The 24,482-nt window shown below is 39.7% G+C and overlaps 2 protein-coding genes across 13 annotated transcripts in view; one reads left to right on the top strand and one right to left on the bottom strand.

The window, feature by feature from the left end:
* Positions 1-24,482, top strand: part of LOC129722120 (probable serine/threonine-protein kinase DDB_G0282963) — a 197,843-nt gene that overhangs the window by 30,224 nt on the left and 143,137 nt on the right. The gene's annotated exons all lie outside the window — the stretch shown is intronic.
* LOC129723146 (uncharacterized) overlaps positions 1-24,482 on the bottom strand; it is a 425,361-nt gene that overhangs the window by 305,456 nt on the left and 95,423 nt on the right. The window lies entirely within an intron of this gene.

The raw sequence follows: 24,482 nt of genomic DNA, 5'->3' as shown, positions 1-24,482 counted from the left end.
AGCAGTCTAAAATTATGTAGAGATTTATTCATTAATTGCATGTTTTTGCGGCAAAGCAATATATATATATATATATATATATATATATATATATATATATATATATATATATATATATATATATATATTTATATATATATATATATATATATATATATATATTTATATATATATATATATTTATATATATATATATATATATATATATATATATATATATATATATATATATATATATATATATATATATATATATATATATATATATATATATATATATATATATATATATTAATATATATATATATATATATATATATATATATATATATATATATATATATATATATATATTTATATATATATATATATATATATATATATATATATATATATATATATATATATATATATATATATATATATATATATATATATATATATATATATATATATATATATATATATATATATGGTCATATACCATAGGGGACATTCACGAAGGGTTTTGTCTTTGAATCCAACAGCACAAGCCGTCCTTTTCAATCATAAGCATTCATAAAAAATTCTTACAACGCCTCATTTCCTCTAAACCCAAAAACTTTGCATAAATTTGAATATCAGTGCCAATCGAAATTGAACGGAATAGTTTCAAACCGCGGAAGTGTCTTCATAAAAGACTGAAAAATATTTATAACGTTGACGCCATAAATTTTACTGAGTTCTCGACTGTTGGGATGTTGTGTACTTATGTTATACTTTCGGCTGAGCAGTCACAGAAATTAGAACGACTTATTTTATACGATCCGACTTTTCGTCACTGGTCAGTAACATCTTCAGCGGGAAAATATTATTTGTTTGTTCCTTAAAGCTTAAGCTTAAAAAAGCATTTTGACAAGGAACGAACAAACAATATTTTTCCCTGAATAGATGTCATTCCAGACCAGTGACGAAACGTCGGATAGTAGGAAATAAGTCGTTCTGATTTCTGTGACTGCTCAGCCGAAAGTATAACATAAGTACACATTTATAACGTTGTGTCCTTTCTGTCTGTCTTTGTGTCTGTCTGATCCATATAGGCTTGGAAACTACTAAACCGATCAAAGTGAAATTTTGTATATAGAAGTTTTAGGGGCCGAGAAAGGTGACTAAGATAGTTCGAGGCTCCTCCCTTTCCTGGAAGGGAGGGGTCCCATACAAATGAAACACAAATTTCAGCACATCTCTAAAACTAACCAAATAAATGGAACCAAATTTAGCAGGTGAATGTTTAAGGGGTGAAAAATATGTCCATAGTGTTTTTATACCCTACCCTCCTCTGTAAGGGAAGGGCCCCACACAAATGAAACACAATTTCCTGCACATCTCGAAAACTAACCAAATAAGTGGAGCCAAATTTGGCAGGTGAATATATTTGAGGGGTATCAAATATGTCCATAGTGTTTCGACACCCTTCCCTCATCCGTAAGGGAGAGGTACCATACAAACGAAACACAAATTTCGTTTTTAGGGGCAACAAATAAGGGTATAATGGTTGTGCACTCCTCCCTCTTTTGGAAGGGATATCTTGGAAGGGATATTTTGGAAGGGATATTAACCATCAATATGATACAAAGAGGTGCTACATTACGATTCGGAACTCGACCTTCTGTTTATTTATACACAGACTTCGCAGCCAACTGTTTAGTGTACAGGACAATTGTGGGGCTAGCGCTACGATCCTACTGACACTAACAGTCTTTCCCGAGCCCAGACTCGAACCTACGACGACTGGCTTGTTAGGCCAGCATCGTACCTCCAGACCATATGGGAGATGGGCGGGACGAAGTTTGCCGGGTCAGCTAGTTATGAATAGCAAAAACGATTGCTCTTATATCTTATATTATTATTATTACCTTTTTTTCTGGGGAGGCTGGCTCCGAAATCACATCGAATGGCTTCCGAATTAACATTTGTCTGGGGAGGTTTGTAAAACTGGATTGGGCCAGTGATGATCATTAATTCTATTTTTTTTTGTCCTCACTTGGCTAAAAAGCACCTCTTTAATGCATAGGCAAGTTATCCAACTTATCTTTCGGAGAATTGCAAGACATTTTAAGGTCAGAGAGCAACTTCCCTTCCCGAAACGGGATAATAAGAAAGAATCTGCCCTTGAAAGGTGCCAGGCTGGGTGATGAAATCTCGGTAGTCTCTCTTAGGAGAGTGGCGCGCTCAAGTTATCATCCGGAAGTGATTCGGTCGACCAATTACATTTGGCACCCAACAAAACAAGGCTTTTGCCGAATAATGAGTTCATCAGTTATATTTGGAACCTAACAAAACGAGGCTTTGCAGTTTTCGCCTAGTAATATGAATATTTTTTTCAAAAGGTTTAGCCTGCATCAGGCTTCGTAAAAAGACTATGGTGCGACACTATACTGACAACAGCCCTCACTTTTTACTCTAACAGACTCCTGAATAAGCAGTTTTGTGACGAAATGTGACAAGGGGGAGGGGAGATCAAGGCAAGCTACGTAGCAAACATAAAATTAAGAAAAAAAAAATAGAAATTTGTCTAATTGTTCTTTTTTATTACTGTTTTGTCTGTTTAGAGTTATTTTTATGACTTTCTTGTATTTTCTTGTTAATTTATGTGTTTCTGATAATGAAATTTGCAGAAAAAAATTCATTGTTATAAAGCTACGTAATTATCTAGAGGGGGGGGAGGGTCCTGACTTTGTGACGAAATGCTACGATGGGGGTGGAGGGGGGGTGGTCAAAAAACCTTTAAAAAGCTATGTTTTTTATAGATGTTCCCTAAGGAGATGAAAAATAACAGCCCGTTTGGCACTGCATGTGTGTGCTGTCGTCAGTGGCTGTCAGGTTATGTACCGTACGAACGGGGAGCAGGGAGTGCTCCTACAATGAGAGTCGAATTAGTTGAAAACTTGCTGTCATGGATATACAGTCATTTAACCCTGGCCTGCATTGTATTTTTTTTCTCAATTTTGCCGATCACAAGAAAGGCACTTTTGATTTCACTTATTTTTAGAGTTAATTCAATATCCCCATAACTATCAATTGGATTGTATATTTTTTCTAAGAAGCCTAACAATTGGTTGAATCATATGCCATTTTTAAGAAATATTTTTCGAGCTACGTATTTTCTTTTGTTTCTGATTTTTTTAGGGAACTTCTTGTTTTTCTTCTAGAATTTGTAGAATATTATCTAAGGATAATTCAGTGCTCCATATTGATTACATATAGCACGAGATTTTTGTAATTATCTTTTATTGAAAATTACTTTGGAAACTAGACATTATTGTTATACATTCCATTTCATTGATTTAAAAAGAATATTATCATTTTTGATTTGGCTGAAACTTTGCGATGTTTCTATGGACGAAAGATGCCATTTTGTACTATTGATTTAAATTTTGAAGACAGGACTCATTTTTGAGAAGCTATTTAAAAATGCTATTTTGGGATCATATTGATGATAACTAATACGGTTTGTTTGATCGGTATGACATTTTCGACAAAGTGGTGGATCAAATGACAATATAAGGTAATCCTTGATCCTCACGGTAGCGACCATTTGCCTATTCTAATTTCAATCGCCAATGGATCAACTCGCACGCGACCAGTTTATATTCCGTATGACCTCACACAGAATATCGATTTAAGGTTATACGGGGAAAAGATGTCAAAAACGGTTGAGTCCATTCAACATCTTCCACCACTTGAAGAATACAACCTCTAGCGGATTTTCGACACTGCGTTGCAAGCCCAAACGAAAAAAAACATCACGGAGCGACGATCACCGAACAGCCTCCAATTCCTTGTTGGGACAAAGAGTGCTCCGATGTCTATACGAGAAGATCCGAAGTGTTTATAGCCTATCCGGAATCAGGTATACGTAACGACTTTATACGATATTCATAGCTTGACACCAAGTTTAAAAGCTTGACTAAAGCAAAGAAACGCGTCTCCGAGCTACGACGCGATAGAATCACCTTTTACGATGGCGAAACTGTCTGTAACAATAACGCTCCTGGGTTTTATAGAATCAAATTCAACTTGTTGAAGAAACTACCTGGCACTGCCAAGAGGCGCTTATTGAACTTGTTCAATGAGTTCCTGGAGCAAAACATTGTACCGCAGAAATGAAAGCAAGTGAAGGTGATCGCCATCCAAAAAACCGGGAAAACCGGCTTCTTATCACAACTCTTATAGGCCGATTGCAAGTATATCCTATACCCGAAAATTGATACTCCGTCATTTAGACCATTGGATTAAATCAAATCGTCTACTGTCAGATACTCAATTTGGATTCCGCCGGGCCAAATGGACGAACGATTGTCTTGCGTTGCTTTCAACAGATATTCAGCTGGCGTCAACTCGTAAAGAACAAATGGCGTCTGTGTTCTTGGGCACTAAAGGGGCTTTTGATTCCGTCTTCATTGACATTATTTCGGGTAAACTTCATCAACAAGAATTTCCCGCAATTTTAAATCATTTTTTACACAATTTGTTGTCCTAAAAGCACATATGGCGAATTTGCAGCTTTTCGCATCAGCTACATGGGTCTTCCTCAGGGCTCAAGTTGAGGCCCTCTTCTCTACGATTTTTATGTTAATGACATCGACGAATGTCTGGCAAATTCATGCACGATAAGACAACTTGCGGCTAACAGCGTGGTCTCTGTTACAGGAGCCAAAGATGCCGATTTGCACGGACCATTGCAAAATACCTTAGACAATTTGTCTGCCTGGGCTTTATAGCTAGGTGTCGAATTCTCTCCGGAGAAGACTGAGATAGTAGCTTTTTCTAGGAAACATGAACCTGCTTAGCTCCAACAACAATTATTGGGTGAAACGATTTCTCAGGTTTTGATACACAAGTATCTTGGTGTCTGGTTCGGCTCGGAAGGCACCTGGGGTTGCCATATTATGTATCTGATTTCAAAATGCCAGCAAAGAGTAAATTTTCTTCGCGCAATAACCTTTACGCTTTACCAAACAACCATATTGTCTGTGACTGAATACGCGTATTTTTGCTTCCGCTCCGCGGCAAACACACATTTGATCAAACTGGAGCGAATACAATATCGTTGTTTACGTATCGCATGCAGTCAACCCATGCAATGAGTTTGGAGGTTTTTGCATGGTTTAACCCGTTAAAAGACCGCCTGTCTTCTCGTATTATTATCAAGTGTGAGGTGTTGAACCGTCCGATGATTGGAAATTTTGAAAGGAGAGTCGAACTTAATTCTCAAACCCGTTTCATGACATTGTACGTCAATCACATGTTCTAATTCTACTGTTTTTTTCGAAACATCCAAGATTTTATTTATTTATTTTTATTTTATTTATTTATTCATCATCTGACTTTTCAGGTCTTAAAGAAGTGTGGCGGGGAAAAGCCCACTTGAGGCATCCCTTGCGAAACCCTCAAGTGCGCGTAAAAACCCCGCATCTTTTGATTTAAACATTCACGAATCATGAATTAAGTCTAACAATGGCACAATAATACTACAAAGCCGACACTGACTAAGCCTAACTTTAGTAAATCTCGAACTTAAGGCTAACATATTGTAACATTCGTTTAAGTTTTTTCTAAGTAACACTTGATTCATTGAAGTCAAAAAATTCAAACACAGTATTAAAGACGCTACACATCCCCCTTATGGGTTCTTTTTGACCATATTCAGTGCGGGGCAATTCTCGCTGAAACCAGGCCACTAGTGACACGAGGTCTTTGAAAATTAATTTTTTTATTTTAGTTCGATTAAACGCAGTAAAAAATTAATAACTGCACATAAATTTGTTCCATTTGGGGTCCACCTTGTTCGCCAATTTTTAGAAAAGTGAAAATCGAATATTTTTATCGAGCTATATTTCAAATATTTGTCCCAAAACCCTTTACAAACAGCATTTCATTATACAGAAAACATCTAGGGCTTTCATGTGGAGTATTCCAAAGTTTGAACGCCATCTTGGATTCGCCGCCATTTTGAATTTTATCATGAAAACGCGTTTTTGAACAGGCAACCACCGATTTTAATTCTGAGACAACCATTGGAAAGCTGAGAAAAAATCCTACAAGATACATTAAAAATTTCAGGTGTGTCGCGAAAGAAACGTGGCCGTCGAGCCATTTCTATACCGAGTTTTAACATTTCCAATGCGCGCCGCGCGATCGATATAGCAGCAAGCACTGCTTGCCACGCAGCGCACACTGAACGCACATCGTTTAGTATGCACGAAGTACATGTTTTGAATAGGTCTTTATATCCAACTTATTTGGATAGGGTAGAACTGCCATAGATAAACTATTTTCTTTAGTGGACAAGATACTTCGCCAGACAAATGGTGACCGTTCACCCATTTGTAATTTACTATTTGAAAAATGGGAGGTTAGAGCAAAAAAGTTTAATCATAATTACACTTGTTCTCGACCACAACTATGTGCATGTTCACTGTTGCTTCAATGAGTTGTTTACATGAAGAGAAATCTGCCACACGTATCAAAAACGCATATTTTCTTTGACGGCGCTGAAAGTCAATACAAAAATAAGTATAATTTTACAAACATTACGTTTATGAAAGATGATTTCCAAATGGACGCGGAGTGGAATTTTCACGCAAGCTCGCACGGGAAATGCCCATGTGACGGAGTTGGTGGAACCATCCAGCGAGCTGCCTGTTATAAAGCTTATCTCCCAACAGAGACAGGCTGATTACAGATGCGGTATCGTTACGAATGGGCTGTGGAAAACCAAAGCAGAACTATGGCATTCGCTTACGTCGAGCAAGCGGATTACGAAGCGGCTCAAACTAAACTTCAACATCGGATGGAAAATGTCAAAACTTTCAAAGGAACGCAGAATTATCACTATATTTTACCTCAAGAACAATATAATTTGTTTGCTAAACAATATTCCAATAGTTCTGAGAGTGAAGTCAAAAACCTCAAATGCAAAGCTTAAGACGTTGATAAATGTATTGGTAACAATTGAGTATTTTCTTCGTGTTTTCATTATTTCACTTGTATCTTGTCCACTTAAGAAAGTAGTCCATCAATGGCAGTTCTACCCTATCCAAATAAGTTGTTTATAAGGGGCCATTCCTAAACCACGTGGTCATATTTTGATCACTTTTTATACCCCCCGTACCCCCCCGTGGTCTTTCGTGGTCTTGTGGCCAACCCCCCCCCCCCCCCCTTGCGACTTTGACCACGTGGTCTTTTCATGCAAGTGCCAAAAATTTGCTTAAATTTTTTACATTTGGATTATTAAACTTTCAATACATTCCATATTTCTAAAATGCAAAAGCTTTTGCTCTTGACTTGGTGGCAACAATAAATTATAAGTCAGGAAAAAAGACCACGTGGTCATTTCGTTAACCCCCCCACCCCCGTGCGTGGTCTTTCGTGGTCTTTTGACAAACCCCCCCGTCCCCCTCTTTATGACCACGTGATTTAGGAACGGCTCCTAAAGACCTATTCAAAACATGTACTTCGCGCATACTAAACGATGTGCGTTCAGTGTGCGCTGCGTGGCAAGCAGCGCTTGCTGCTATATCGATCGCGCGGCGCGCGTTGGAAATGTTAAAACTCGGTATAGAAAATTGGATCGACGGCCATGTTTCTTTCGCGACACACCTGATTTTTCAAATGTATCTTGTAGGATTTTTTCTCAGCTTTCCAATGGTTGTCTCAGAATTAAAATCGGTGGTTGCCAACCTGTTCAAACACGCGTTTTAATGATAAAATTCATAATGGCGGCGAATCCAAGATGGCGGTCAAACTTTTGAATACTCCACATGAAAGTCCTAGATGTTTTTTGTATAATGAAATACTGTTTGTAGAGGGTTTTGGGACAAATATTTGAAATACAGCTCGATAAAAATATTCGATTTTCACTTTTCTAAAAATTTGTTCACCCCTTGGCGAACAAGTGGTCCACCAAATGGAACAAATTTATGTGCAGTTATTAATTTTTCACTGCGTTTAATCGAACTAAAATAAAAAAATCAATTTTCAAAGACCTCGTGTCACTAGTGCCCTGGTTTCAGCGAGAATTGCCCTGCGTTGAAATGGAAGACGCAGGAAGTGTCGTGATCTCAGATTTCTGAAGGGCACATTCATGTGAATTTCAAACAAAATATTTGGAGCGTCTATTTCGCCAATCAGTACAAATCCTACAAATACGGCCCTGGACACATCTCTTCTCTTTGCCAGTGTGTCAATACCAAGTAATTGGCATCGATTGGCATATGGTGGCAAATGATCAAGATTACGCCATGGAAGTGATCTATAAGCATAACGAAGAAACATGGCCTGTACTGGTTCAATTCGTTTGATCCATACTATAGCCGATGTTTCCAAAATGGAACGAACTAGAGAAACATAAAGCGATTGCAAGCAAAACTGATCGGTAAACTCTTTAGCTATTCTCATGATGAAACCTAGGTTCATGCTAGCATGCGCAACGATATGAGAGTAGTGGGGCCTGAAGGATAGTTGTGAATCAAGCAGTACACCCAAATCCTTGACTACCGATACTCTTTCGAGATTTTCTCCGTTTACATTATAGTTCCACGAAACGGATTTTTTTCCGCGTGAAAGAAATTGCAAGACATTTTGAAACACTGATTATGAGTAACTTACGATTACACAGTCAGAAAAATTATCCAGATGTTGTTGCATTTCTGTACAGTCTGCTATAGTACGAAATACGCAAAAAAGTTTTAGGTCGTCAGCATAGATAAGTTTACTGCCTGGTAGAATGACGTTGCAAACATCATTGAAAAAAAATGAAAAAAGCAGTGGTTGAGGCACACCCGACAAGTTAACAAAATTATCTGACTCGGTGTTGCCTAGCTTTATGCAGAGTGTGCGGTCAACGAGGTATGATTTCAGCCACTTGGTGAAATAGAAGAAACTCGTAGAATTCTGGATCTTTCACGTGTGCAGCAGATCCTCAATTTTTTCCAAATATCGAAACATCAATTGCGATAAAATGTTCCACACTGACGGATCACTTCTCGGTGGGTCCTCGGTATCTTCAACAATAATTGGTATCTTCAATAATAATTCAACCGCCTCCTATAAGCTCGATAATCCTGCTTCTTTTTTTTTTCATCTATATAATCCTGCTTCTGTTCAGTGCTCTGATAAATCCTTTTTTTCTACCGAAAACAAAAATACCAGTCATGCCATATCATCTTATCCGTTTCATTTCCCGTTTGCAAAATAAAACCATATTCAATAATATCCATTGATGTTTAGTGGCAATGAACGACCGAAAAAAATCATTTGATCGGCAGTCTCTGTATGATTTTGATGCGTATATTCTGTTACAGCATTTAAGGACAAAAAGTAAGTCCGTAAACATACTGACGCGTTCTGCGCTGCGAAGGCAACTCGCCCTGTCGCAGGTTAATGTACAGCTCTACTATGGGCTGTACATTAACCTGCGACAAGGCGAGTCGCCTTTGCAGCACAGGCCGCGCTAGTATGTTCACGGCCTAAGAAACGTTGGAAGGAAATGTGTCGTTAACCCTTATCGATTAGTGGCAACTATTTTGCCACCGATTTTTGCAGCCATGAATGCTTTTGTCTGGAAATTGGGCAGTGGCAACAATATTATCAATTTTAATGGCAACTACATTACAACCATTTTTAAATTTTTCACGACTATTTATTGTTAATAAAAAAAAGTATATCTCGCATAATTTTTCAAATCGACCAATCTAACATTTGCATCGAACTGAGAAAATTAACCTTGAAAATTTTCACTCAGCATTTTAAATCTTATTTAAAACGAAACAATATTTATCTCAAAGGATACTTCTAAACAGTACTTCTAATTAATGTTTTGCATTACTGCGTTAAAGATTCCAATTGTGTTTGAAAATAAGTGAGTTTTCAGCAAAACTAAAGTATAGAACGCTTTGCTTCAGCCAATCGTAAATAAGCCCTTTCCACAAGTCATAATGTCAACAAGCGTTAGATATACGTCTGCGCGTAACTGTATGCTGTGAGCTGGTACGTTATTTACACCCTTATGGCATAGCGTAAACGAGATAGCATATCACCGCCACTTCTCATATACCAGCGGACACAAATGAGATTGAGCCCATGACATGAGTTCATTGTCATTCACTGTTGTTCGGTATAGGGATGTCAATAGCTAGGTTATTTACGTCAAAATGCTGTGTGAGATTCGTCAGATTGAAACTCGTTCGTTATATACGTCATTTTGTTTGCGTCGTTTAGTGTCTTTGAAATTCATTTGCTTTGAGTAAAACATAAACAAGGTCAAAATGGTGTAAGTGATGATCGAGGATTGTTTTTTTTTGTGTGGGTTTCGTCGAAATTATGAGAGCGTATCTGAGATGGCAATTCGTTTCGCAATTTCGTTGGTTTGTTAGCAAGAGGGTGTAATTAAAAAAGTGTAATCTTGGTAATTCTGTCGTTTGTCAAAATTGCTCAAAAGTGTAGAAAAGGTAATTTTCGCAAATTTTATTAAATAAGCTCCTTCATTACAAGTTGTATGATAACATAACATTAAAACCTCGTTTGTTTACATTTTGCGGCGTACGCCGCGGCGGTTTGTAAAATTACGATGAGTTTTTTTTGTTAGGTTGATTCCGTGCGTGATTCCTTATGAGCAATAAAGGGTTAAAGAAAACGATGTGGGTGGGTGTGGGACATAGTTTCCGTTTTAATCTTTTGATCTGTGTTTGTTTGTTTACTATTATCGAATGAGGCAATCGGATTCAAAAAATGAAAATGAAAATGTAAAACTTATTGCTGAATTTTACATGGTTTTGTTGAATTGCAAAACATTTTGCATTATTCTTTAGCTTCGTTTATTGCATGAAAATCATTAACTATGTAGCGAGAATTCAATATGTACTCGTAAAAATTTATGCTCGTATTGATACAAAAACCCTCCCAGTTGGTCTCGAGGTGCGATGCTAGCAAGCCAGTCGTCGTACGTTCGAGTCTCGACTCGGGAGAGACTGTTAGTGTCAGTAGGATCGTAGCGCTATCCTCGCAATTGTCATGTACATGTTAACAGTTGGCTGCAAAGTCTGTGTATAATAAACAGAAGTTCGAGTTATGAATCGGAACGTGACACCGAGGCTATTGATACGATGGCATGTATCTAAATAATTTAGATTATTTTCTAAGTTGAAATCATGTTTAGTTAGATCTGAGCGTGTCTGAAACTGTGAAGAAACGCATGGAAACGCGATGAACGCAAGAAACGCAGAAACAACTAACAACTCACAAATAAAATTGAACTGGTTTGTAATAAACAATTTGAACGATTCAATTTAGATTGCCTTTAATACTTCTGCAGATTTACCGAGAGAAAGAGCAATCTACCTTTTTATCAACCCAAAAAAACACAGTTTGTGAGACGGTTATCAATCAATACATCACAAAACTATCAACTCAATTTTTTTTTTTTTTTCCTCACATAACATTTATTTGACACGGCACAAATACAATTTAATGTTTAACGGCGCCAATTATATCTGATGACTTAAAAACTAAAGCAAATTTTTTATCCTCGCTGCCGACTACGAGCTGAAATTAAGTCTAACTTAAAACTAGCATGGGATTTCCAATCAGTGTTTTGTTGTTCAATGGTCGTCTGATAATCGTCGAATGGCATGTATGGATTCGTTCTGCTGAGCCACGATGTCGTGAGTTGGGACAGAGGCTCGTAGTCCTTGGGTCCTGGTTCTGTTGTGCGGGGTCTGGTTGCTGGTTTTGTGCTTAAGGTTCAAACGTGTTCTTGTCGTTTTGTTGGGTGTAGACGGAGGGGAACGGGACTAGACTGGGGCGTGGATGGATTTCAGGAAAACGTATATAAGGGACATGTAGGATAGGTCACGGCTCGCCAAGACATCACGAACAGGAACAGCCGGCTGTCTACCCTCGGCCTGCAGGGAAGCTATTAATTTAGACCTGGCGTCACGGTGTACAGGGCATGACCAAACCACATGCTCTATGTCGTGATAACCTTCACCACAGGCACAGATACCACTTTCCCCGAGCCCAACACGACGGAGGAGCGCGTCAAATCTATAGTGATTGGACATAAGCCGGGACATCACGCAAATGAAATCCCGACCTACATCCAACCCCTTGAACCACGGGTTCGTCGATACTTTGGGGATTATGGAATGTAACCACCTTCCCAATTCCCCTCTGGTCCAAGCATTTTGCCAACTGATGATCGTATTCTGACGTACAAGTGCGAAAAATTCATTAAAGGCAATTGGTCTTTCATAAATATCACCGTTTGTTGCGCCCACCTTAGCCAAAGAGTCCGCTTTCTCATTACCCGGTATCGAGCAGTGAGAAGGGACCCACGCTAAGGTAATCTGAGTAGATTTTTCGGATAAAGCACTCAGATGTTCCCGTATTTTCCCCAGGAAATACGGAGAGTGCTTAACATCTTTCATCGATCGGAGAGCCTCAATGGAACTGAGACTGTCCGTAAAGATGAAATAATGGTCCGTGGGCATTTTTTCGATAATCCCTAGGGTGTACTGAATTGCAGCTAATTCTGCGACGTAAACAGAAGCAGGATTATCGAGCTTATGGGAGACGGTTAAATTGTTATTGAAGATACCGAAGCCAGTGGACCCATCAAGAAGTGATCCGTCAGTGTAGTACATATTGTCGCAGTTGATGTTTCGATATTTATTGGAAAAAATTTTAGGGATCTGCTGCACGCGTAAATGATCCGGGATTCCACGAGTTTCTTCTATCATGGATGTATCGAAAAACACAGTAGAATCAGAAGTATTTGATAAGTCGACACGATTTGGAATATTCGAAGAAGGGTTAATATTTTGGGACATGTGATTGAAATACAATGTCATAAAACGGGTTTGAGAATTAAGTTCGATTAACCTTTCAAAATTTTCAATCACGGGACGGTTCAAGACCTCACATTTGATTAGAATACGAGAAGACAGGCTCCAGAAGCGGTTTTTCAATGGTAGTACTCCAGCTAAAACCTCCAAACTCATCGTATGGGTCGACTGCATGCAACCTAAGGCGATACGCAAACAACGATATTGTATTCGCTCCAGTTTGATCAAATGTGTGTTTGCTGCGGAGCGGAAGCAGAAACACCCGTATTCAATAACAGACAATATCGTTGTTTGGTAAAGCCTTATAAGGTCTCCTGGATGGGCTCCCCACCATTGTCCGGTTATTGTACGAAGAAAATTCACTCTTTGTTGACATTTTTTCATCAGATACCTCACGTGACAACCCCAGGTGCCTTTAGAGTCGAACCAGACACCAAGATATTTGTGTACCAAAACCTGAGAAATCGTTTTACCCATTAATTGTGTTTGAAGCTGAGCAGGTTCATGCTTCCTAGAAAAAACTACTATCTCAGTCTTCTCCGGAGAGAATTCGATACCTAGCTGTAAAGCCCAAGCAGACAAATTGTCCAAGGTATCTTGCAATGGTCTTTGCAAATCGGCAGCTTTGGCTCCTGTAACAGAGATTACACTGTCGTCTGCAAGTTGTCTTATCGTGCATGAATTTGCCAGACATTCGTCGATGTCATTTACATAAAAGTTGTAAAGAAGGGGGCTTAAACATGAGCCCTGGGGAAGACCCATGTAGCTAATGCGAAAAGTTGCCAAATCGCCATGCGTAAAATGCATGTGCTTTTCGGACAACAAGTTGTGCAAAAAATTGTTCAAAATTGGAGAAAATCCTTGTCGGTGAAGTTTACCCGAAAGAATGTCAATAGAAACGGAATCAAAAGCCCCCTTAATGTCCAAGAACGCAGACGCCATTTGTTCTTTACGAGCATACGCCAGCTGAATATCTGTTGAAAGCAACGCAAGACAATCATTCGTCCCTTTGGCACGGCGGAAGCCAAATTGAGTTTCTGATAGTAGACCATTTGATTCGACCCAGTGGTCTAAACGACGGAGTATCATTTTTTCCATCAATTTCCGGATACAGGATAGCATTGCAATCGGCCTATAAGAGTTGTGATTAGAAGCTGGTTTCCCTGGTTTTTGGATGGCGATCACCTTCACTTGCCTCCAATCCTGCGGTACAATGTTTTGCTCCAGGAACTTATTGAACAAGTTCAACAAGCGCCTCTTGGCATTGCCGGGTAGATTCTTCAACAAGTTGAATTTGATTCTATCTAATCCAGGCGCGTTATTGTTACAGGACAGGAGGGCAACTGAAAGTTCTGCCATCGTAAAAGGTGATTCTATCGCGTCGTGGCCCGGAGACGCATCGCGAACAATATTTTGCTCAGGAACAGAGTCCGGACATACTTTCCTGGCAAAATCAAATATCCACCTACTTGAAGACTCCTCGCTTTCGTTGACCGTTACGCGATTCCGCATTCTTCGGGCTGTGTTCCAAAGAGTGCTCATCGATGTCTCCCTCGACGTCTCGTTCACGAACCGACGCCAATATCCACGTTTCTTTGCTTTAGCCAAGCTTTTAAGCTTGGTATCAAGCTCCGAATACCGTAAATAGTCGCCAGGTATACCTCCCGTCTGGTAGGCCTTAAACGCGTCGGATCTTTGCGTGTAGACATCGGAGCACTCTTGGTCCCACCACGGAGTGGGAGGCCGTTCTTTGATCGTTACGCCGGGATATTTCTTCGTTTGGGCTTGCAACGCGGCGTCGAGAATCAAGCCCGCGAGGAGGTTGTATTCTTCAAGTGGTGAATGATGTTGAATCGACTCGACCGCTTTTGAAATCATTTCCTCGTATAACTTCCAATCGACATTTCGTGTGAGGTCATACGGAATGTCAATTGGTCGCATGCGAGTTGACCCGTTAGTAATTGAAATAAGAATAGGCAGATGGTCGCTACCGTGAGGATCGAGGATTACCTTCCATGTGCAATCCAACCGTAGCGACGTCGAACATAAGGATAGATCCAAAGCGCTTGGGCGCGCTGGAGGTTTCGGGATACGTGTCATTTCACCGTTGTTTAAAATAGTCATGTCGAAGTCATCGCAAAGGTTATAGATTAAAGAGGAGCGGTTATCATTGTATGGGGAACCCCAAGCCACGCCATGAGAGTTGAAGTCTCCCAAAATCAAACGTGGCGAGGGAAGAAGTTCTATTAAATCAAAGAGCAGCCGTTGCCCAACCTGTGCTCTGGGGGGAATATATATTGAGGCAATACAAAGCTCTTTACCTTGTATTGTCATTTGACATGCGACAACTTCGATGCCTGGAATCGAGGGGAGGTTAATACGATAGAAAGACTAGCACTTTTTAATCCCTAAAAGTACTCCTCCATATGGGGTGTCTCGATCAAGGCGAATAATATTAAAATCATGGAAGTTGAGATCAATATTTGAAGTAAGCCAAGTTTCACAAAGGGAAAATGCATCGCATTTGTTTTTATTTATCAAAACTTTAAACGAATCAATTTTTGGTAAAATACTTCTACAATTCCACTGTAAGACAGAGATAGAATCCTTCATATACGCAGTTGAATTAGGCATCGAAGGATACAATCGCTGCAAGGAGAGGCCATTGGGCAGTCAACTGCTTCAAAAATGATCTAACTGTTGGGAGGAATGCTGTAAGAAAAATTTTAATTGGATCGGGTACATTGAAAGTTTCAAAAATCCAGTCCACAATGTCAGAAAATTTCACTAATCCAGAGTTTGTTTCATCAACTGGGAGTGTAAAAGGAGCAACTGGGGTTTTAGATGTTCCTGGCAGTGCTGGGAACTCCTTCTGGGACTTTAAATTTGCCAGCCCAGGAGGAGTTTGCTTCGGTTTTTCCGCAGCACTGTTTGGTTTGTTTGTAACCTTCATTTCACTTTGAGAAATCTTAGGACCTTTTCTGGGAAGTTTAGGAGAGGAAACACTTTTCCTCTTTCTAGACTCCCCAGGATTGGCGTAAGATGCTCCCGCTGGTGAATCGTCAGAATCGGTTTCCTCAGAGGGCAACAGATCGAAGGGGTTCGAAGTAACGGGAGAAGTGGTAACGGTCTTCTTCAGCATGTCAGCGTAGGAACGCTTTGAACGCTCTTTGAGAGACCGTTTTATTTTATCCCTGCGCTGCATGTACACCGCACATGTCGAGAGCTCATGCAGATTTTCTCCGCAGTGAATACACTTTTCAGCGTTAACACTGCAAGAATCTTCCGCATGAGACTCCCCACACTTGCCACAACGTGCCTTATTGCAGCAGTAGGCGGCTGTATGGCCTAACTGCTTGCAATTCAGGCAGTTCATGACGCGGGGCACGTAGAGCCTCACAGGGAGACGAACCCGGTGGATCGAGACGTGGCTTGGTAGTGCAGACCCGGCGAACGTAACTCGAAACGAGTCTGACGGAGTGTATACTGTTTTGCCACCGATGATCGATGCTGACCGCAATTGCTTGCAGTCGAGCACCTTTACTTCGGGACACGTTTTGTTCTTAAAGCACCCTTTGGCACTTTGTAGTATACACTCGACGGACAGACTCGAATCGGTTATGACACCGTCGATCTCCACGTCTCGTGCGGGTATGTAAACGCGATACTCGCGTGTGAAGAGCTCAGAGCAAGCTATATCGTTGGCCTCTTTCAGGTTACCGACCACGACACGGAGCTTGTTAGGCCGGACCTTGGAAATTTCGGTCACGCCCTTGTACTCCTTCGTCAGGTCTTTAGAAATCTGCAAGAGGTTCAACTTTTTCGATTTCGGTCCTGCCTTTGGCCGAAAATAAACAGTATAGCTGCCCTGGGCTCCGTCTGGGTAAAGCCTGGGGCGAGGGGGGACTGAAGAATGAACAGGGGAGGGGGTAACAGAAGGGTCAGGGTCAGAGGGGTTCGGGGATAGTGGCGCGGGAGGCGAGGGATCTACATCCATCTTAAGTCTAGCGCACTAGCGCCGACAAGAACACGTACCTTTTTATTTCTCCCTTCCAGTAAGGTTGGTTGTCCGATCGTTCGAAGTAGCAGCCGTTACAGCCAGCAGCACCAATACAGCAGCACTAAACAGCCACCAGCAGCGAGCCAGGTGTGAGATCACTCCACACAGCGATACGACTCGCTGACACTGATGGCTTCTTCTTTTTCCTCGTTTGTGTCTCGTCCACTGCTGTAGCACAATCCAGCCAGCAGCCAAATCGGCTTACGCACCAGCTGGCAGTCACGATGCGAAACAGTTGCACAAAGGAACGACCTTGAACCCGGATTTATTTCACTCGACCAGGCAAACAATGCCAACACTTGTTCACACGTCTTTTGTTTTATACTCTATCGGACCGATCACCAAACACGTCCAGTACTGATGCGTGTTCGGCACAGAATGAATCATCAACTCAATTGCAGAGTGTGATTTGTCATTTGTCATCACAGCCGCGCGCACCGCAACATAAGGTATTATGCTAGCCGCGTTGGCAGATGTAAAAACACTACTCGTGCCCAAATATTAACGTCGCAGCACTAAATCGAAATCGCGACTTTCGTTGCGCGCGACTTTAAATATCTTTACGTGGGTAGTAATGTATAGCACATCAGATGCGCTATACAGCGCACTATTTGCAACGTAAAGTATAATGTGCGGCATGAGAGTGAAATCAATTGTCGCCAGTCGACAACTACAATTTTCAACTAAACGGATAATACTATGCTTTGACGCGCCTGTCGGCGCTTTGCGACGCTATAACTACGACGGATTTGAGCATTTCGTATAAAGAAATGATCAAACTATATCACCACCTCATTTGCCTTCAAGCCATAATCGCTAAACATCAACAACAACAACAAAGTTCTCCACCAAAAAATATCGTGTATCTGTGAACAGTGCCCCAATCCCAATCGATACAGCAAAAGAAAAACAGTCATCGATCGCTTTCTGACCGTACAAATAGCCAGTCATACCAAGTCAAGTCAAGAACAAAAGCTCCTTCAATACACATGGTAAATGATCGAGCGAGAGAGATTTAAGATCGGTTTCTCCGAAACTGCGGTCGCTATCATTAGAAAAACCTAAATTAATCTACCTAGCGGTGAGACCGGTATAATCGATTTGTACTCATATACTGCGTATTAATATTTAGATTGCTTATGTCAACTTTAGTCAGTAGATTTCGAATAATTCATAATTAAATGTTGTTCCTCATACATTAATTTGAATGATCTTATCAGTGAAAATGAAATTCTTTACCGCAGTTGATATTACTGATCGTTTCTGAGTGGCATCCAATGAATGGGCAAATACCAATTAATATTGGTTCTTGAAACCTGGATTATACCCAGTATACTCAAACCCTATTTTTAATCCCACTTCTGGTTGCCTGATAATCATAAAATCATAAAATCTATCATAAAATTGCCGAACTGCCTGATCTGGATATTTCGATGGCGACAGTTCCCGATCAACAGCCTAAAGTGACAAATATCATCCAATACGATTTGGGGTAGCGGTATGATACCCGGAGGCCAGAAATCAGCTTCAGACGCCATTTTAAATTACTAGACAGGAGCTTCCGGTTTCTGGGACAAACATTACGCTATGTGAGTTTTTCAGTACCTGGGATGGTGCTCAGAGGCCAGGAATCAACTCCATACTGCATTTTAAAATCCGAATTTGCGACATCCGGTTTCTGGAAAATATCCTTTAATTGCCAAATATAATCCAATAAAGGTATATCCACTCTTTGAATTTTAGAATATTGATGTTGTATTTGAAGGAATAATTGGAGCATAGTATTTGAAATTTGACGTAATATTTGTACTAAATAAATAGTTTTTCTATCATAATGACTCTTAATTTCGAACTTTGATCAAAGCAGCTAGTTTTAAACAGCCTTTGGGCTTAGATTCGTTGTAAGTTTGAGGAACAACCTGTTCGTTTGATACCTGTTTTCTTCAAATAAGTCGTGTAATCTTTGAAAAAATTGACTTTCAATATTTTTACAATTTAACACATAATGGTTAAAATAAAAGTCCGATTACACTGCACAGTTGTCAAATAAGGCAAAAAGTGAAACTTAATTTCATAGCACCTTTCACCTTCATCCTAGCTTAAAAGTGTCTTCGGAACAATTGTTTGTATGAATGACCCGCATATTCACAAATTGTCAAAAAGTACGAAAAGTTTACTATACTAAAAAAAATAATTAACTTTTTTATGTTAAGAGATAGATGAATAGTTTATTAAGCAAAGTTATAGAAGATTCAAAAATATGAAACTTTGTTGAACAAATGAAAACTCTATCTTCTTTCGGTACAAAGTTATAAATTATATTACATGGAACTCACTTAAAAGTTTGTTTTTTGTACTTAACTTTTCTTAGTTGCATTTTACACGAAAGGGAGGAATTGTTAGAGCACACAAAACACACATTTTTGCCAAAGGCCTTATATCTTCATGACTTTTCCTTACAAAGTTATATCATATTCTAGCTTATTTTCCCATTACTTCAAGAACCTACAGTTTAACCCGTAAAGACCCGGGACGGAACTTATTTTTTGAAAATGCTCGTTCTCAGCACTGGAACGGCCGATTTGGGAAAACTTGGAATTTTATTCAAGGGGAACAGTTGTTCTAAGTATTGGTAAAGGTGCCACCCCTCTGGACTCCTTCCCGTTTTCGTAAGACGCAAAAATGTCTGTGTTTTTTTCGAATTTTTCAAACAGATTGAGCAAACACTGGGAATTTTCATACCTATCAATTGCTCCATGTATCAAATCATGTCAGGTAGATGAAATATGGTATGTAAGAGTGAATTTTGGAGTTTCTAAATTATTTCAGTACAATATCACAAAACTACGTATTTTCATAAAAATTCAAACAACAAAACCGTTTTTCAAATTTTAAGCTCTACATTTTTGCGGCAAGGTCTCCTGAATCCATACGCGATGAAATATTCATTTTAGGATGCAAACATTTAAAAAAAAACCAGTTTAAATTCACCAAAGCACGTATTTTCATGGAAACCTGATTTTTTCAGTCTCCTACGGTAGGTTTCAACCTAGTTCTTAAATTTTTAAGCTCTATATTTTTAGAGTAACGTCTTCCGAATTCATAGATGGTGAAAGATTTTTTCTAGCGTGCACTGATTTGGATAAAATCAAGTTTTCATAAGAACTCGTACTTTAGTGAATTCAAAGCTTAAAATTTGAAAAACGGTTTTGTTGTTTGAATTTTTATGAAAATACGTAGTTTTGTGATATTGTACTGAAATAATTTAGAAACTCCAAAATTCACTCTTACATACCATATTTCATCTACCTGACATGATTTGATACATGGAGCAATTGATAGGTATGAAAATTCCCAGTGTTTGCTCAATCTGTTTGAAAAATTCGAAAAAAACACAGACATTTTTGCGTCTCACGAAAACGGGGAGGGGTCCAGAGGGGTGGCACCTTTATCAATACTTAGAGCAACTATTCCCCTTGAATAAAATTCCAAGTTTCCTCAAATCGGCCGTTCCAGTGCTGAGAACGAGCATTTTCAAAAAACAAGTTCCGTCCCGGGTCTTTACGGGTTAAAAAGGGGCAAGTGGAATCATGATGTCAATTGCCTGATTTCCCATTAATTATACATAACGGGAAAAGTTAAAGTCCAATAACAATAAAATTCAATAGGGTCTCATGGGGCAACAAAACTTTTATATGACACTAATTTGGTGAAAAGCGGTCCAGCCATCTCTGAGAAAAGTGAGTGAGTTTAAACAGTCTTTGAAACACGTTTCTTTGCATAACTTTTGAACGACATGTCCAATCATTATAAATTTTTTTCACAAATGGTTCAAAAAACAAGCCCGTTCTATTGATACCAATATTGTTCAAATCGGTTGTGTAGTTTCTGAGATAATGAAGTTTTGTGATTTTCACATTTTGATACATAACCTCAAAACTAAAAATCCGATTACAATAAAATTCAATAGGGTCTTATGGGACAACTAGACCTTTCATTTGCAATTAATTCCATGGAAATCGGTCCAGCCATCTCTGAGAAAATCGTGTGAGATTTGGAGAGCGTTACATACATACACACATACACACACACACACACATGTACACACATACACACACATACACACACATACACACATACACACACATACACATACACACACATACAGGAAATGCTCAGCTCGTCGAACTAAGTCGATTGATACGAGATTCGACCCTTTGGAGCATTTTTATACCTTTGGTTTCTTCAGTGATTGCTATACCTTTCTAGGAGAAAGGCAAAAATCGTCACACGAGAGAAAGAGAAGAACTTTTTTTCGTTCGACAGATCGTTTCTGCCGTTCAAAGGTTTAAATCAAACGAAAGAAGCATGTGTATTCATCGTAGTCACAATCAAATTTAGATCGCTTTTCAAGCAATGCTTCTGTTCACCTTGCAGAATTTGCTGCAATTCATTATCCCCTGGGGGTTATTGAAAAAATCCACGGAACATTATTCCATCTTTACGGACAGTCTCAATTCATTTGAGGCTCTCCGATCGATGAAAGATGTTAAGCACTCTCCGTATTTCCTTGGGAAAATACGGGAACATCTAAGTGCTTAATCCGAAAATTCGTTTCAATCTTACCTTTGGTGGGTCCCTTCTCACTGCTCGATACCGGGCAATAAAAAACGGACTCTTTGGCTAAGGTGGAAGCAACAAACGGTAAAATTTACGAAAGACCACTTTTAATGGAGACTTTCAATGGATTTTTCGTATTTGTACGTCAGAGTACCATCATTAGTTGGCAAAATTGGTGGACCAAAGGGGAACTGGGAAGGTGATTACATTTCATTATCCCCGAGGTATCGACGAACCCGTGTATCAAGAGGTTGGATGTAGGTCGGGATTTCATTTGCGTTATTTCTCGGCCTGTGTCCCTAATAGGTTTGACGCGTATCTCCGGCGTATTGGGCTCAACATAAGTGGTACCTGGGCCTGTGATAAAGGTTATCACAATATAGAGTACGTTGTCTGGTCATGTCACCGTGACACCAGGTCCAAATTAATAGCTTCTCTTCAGGCCGGAGGTAGACAGCCGGTTGTTCTTGTACGTGATGTTTTGACGAACCTTAACCTTCCATACATGTCCCTTATATGCGTTTTCCTGAAATCCCCACTCCCTTCCGCCTACATTCAACATAACGGCAAGAACACGATTGAATCGCGGATAACCAGTAAATAGACCCCGCAAGATACCCTCAGGGCCCGAAGAACCCTGAACATACGCTGCTCCTCATGTATGGCTGTTTGAAAAACATCCGATCGCCCCCTTTTTCGGACATTACCTTTTAACACCATATCAGGTATGGAACTCTTATCCCAAAAAGTCGTTAGTCTATTTGACTATGTGATACCAAATTGGGGCACAGCATTACTACCAACCAACCCTACTACACGGTGACAAAAAAGTCCGGTCACACTTTTTTGGGGTCGCCTGTAGCCTACATGTTGCATCTCTCTGGTGCCATCTATAAGTCAAATGAAAGGGTTAACTTTGCTGCCCAAAGTGGTAGAGTTTCGTTTCTGTGCAGTTTGTTTACATTGAGTTGTGAGCCATGGCAGCTGTTATCGCTGAATATGTGAAAGGGTACAAACCCGGACACATATTCAAACACCTAAAACCGCTCGGAATTAACCGGAAATTCGTGTACCGGACCATAAATCGGTACCTAGAGACCGGAGGTACCGAGGACAAGGCACGATCTGGACGACCAAGGTCTGTGAGAACTCCAAGGCTGAAAAAGATTATACGAGATCGGATTCGCCGGAATCCCGCCCAATCTGCACGGAAGCTGGCCAGGAACCTTAAAATGAACCGAGAATCAATTCGCCTGCTTCTGCGCAAGGATGTAAAACTTACACCGTACAAAAAACAGGTGGTTCATGGGGTTACCAAAGCTACAAAGGACAAGAGGTACCAACGGTCGCGGGAGTTGCTCAGTTGGCGCGCAGATGACGAGATTAGTCAATCGCCAAAATGATCGAGTTTGGAGTGTGAGCCTCCAGCAAGCTCCTGCGGACAAGTTGAACGTTTCCCGGTTCCAAAATAAGACGTCATTGATGGTTAGGGGAGCCATTTGCAAGAGAGGTAAACTGCCTCTTATTTTTATCGATAAAGGGGTCAAAATCAACGCAGCGTACTACCTGGACCCGGTTTTGAATAAAAATATTCTGCTTTAAGCTGAACTATTGTTTGTAGACGATTACTACTGCTTCCAGCAAGATGGCGCCCCATCCCACACCGCAAAGGTTGTTCAGGCGTAGTGTGAGGAATACTCGACCGATTTTATTTCGAAGAATGAATGGCCTCCGTCGTCTCCGGATCTGAATCCACTGGATTATTTGGTGTGGGGATACATGAAGTCGAAGCTGAACGACTATAAAATAACAAATTTGGAGCAATTCAAGCGAGTTATCACGAAAATCTGGGATGAGATGCCGATGGAACACGTGCGCGCCACTTGCGACGACTTTCCGAGACGTCTGAAGCTGGTTCGAACAGAGAAAGGTGGTGTAATTCCGAGATATCGTCTGTGAAGTATCTTTATGAGTTACTGAATAAAGCTATGAAAGCCAGATTCAGATTTTCTTCTTATTCTTTGAAATATTGAGATTTTCCTGTGTGACCGGACTTTTTTGTCACTCTGTATATCAATGAGTACGGGTACCTCGTAATCTGTGTACAGCAATCCGGGCCTGCCACAAAAGATAATCAATATGATGGTCGCGGTGGTCTTTTTTAGTCACAATACCCTTCAGGCATACAAAAAAAAAAACGCCCCAACAACAAATCACTGTTTTAAAAGTATATATTGGTTAATTTTAGATTTAATTTCAGCTCGTAGTCGGCAGCAAGATTTTATGATTAAGATAAGATTTTATTTGCTCTCAGTTTGTAAGATACTTTAAAAAGTAAGACACTGAATATAACTGGCTCCGGAAAACATTATTTTGTATTGCACCGTGTCAGATAAATGTGAAAAAAAATGCAACTGATTCTTTAAAGAAATCTATCGATTGTTTATAGGACAGTAAAAGTTCATTCCCCAAGGTGAGGATGCTTACGCAAGTGTGAATCGGCAGACAGCATGGAAGTTTCTATGTTCCTCTTTCTTGCCATCTTCTGAGAGATCTAATGTACCGTGGAACGGGGTGAATAGTAACAGTTACGCTATATCTTGCAGTGTACAAAAAATACTGTCATGTCTAGAACGAATATAAAAGCTTTGAAACATGGGTCTCTATCACGGGTGTAAATACTATTTTATTAAATAAATAATTCACTTTTTCATTGAAAGAAATGTTGCATGTTTCTATTCACCCCGCAATGGGACGAATAGAAACACTCATCAGTCGACAGCGTTTTTCTTGTTCTGTTGAAATATTCGCATTTTATTTTGGAGACAACAGAACAATTACATTAACTTTATTGATATGGGATGCAAATAAACGTTAAAAAGTATTTAAATAGCGGAAATGTAGAACTGGAATCT

Source organism: Wyeomyia smithii, chromosome 1 (genome assembly GCF_029784165.1).
Source record: "Wyeomyia smithii strain HCP4-BCI-WySm-NY-G18 chromosome 1, ASM2978416v1, whole genome shotgun sequence".
NCBI lineage: Eukaryota > Metazoa > Arthropoda > Insecta > Diptera > Culicidae > Wyeomyia > Wyeomyia smithii.
The sequence above is the reverse complement of the archived record's forward strand: the minus strand, read 5'-3'. Positions and strand labels throughout refer to the sequence as shown.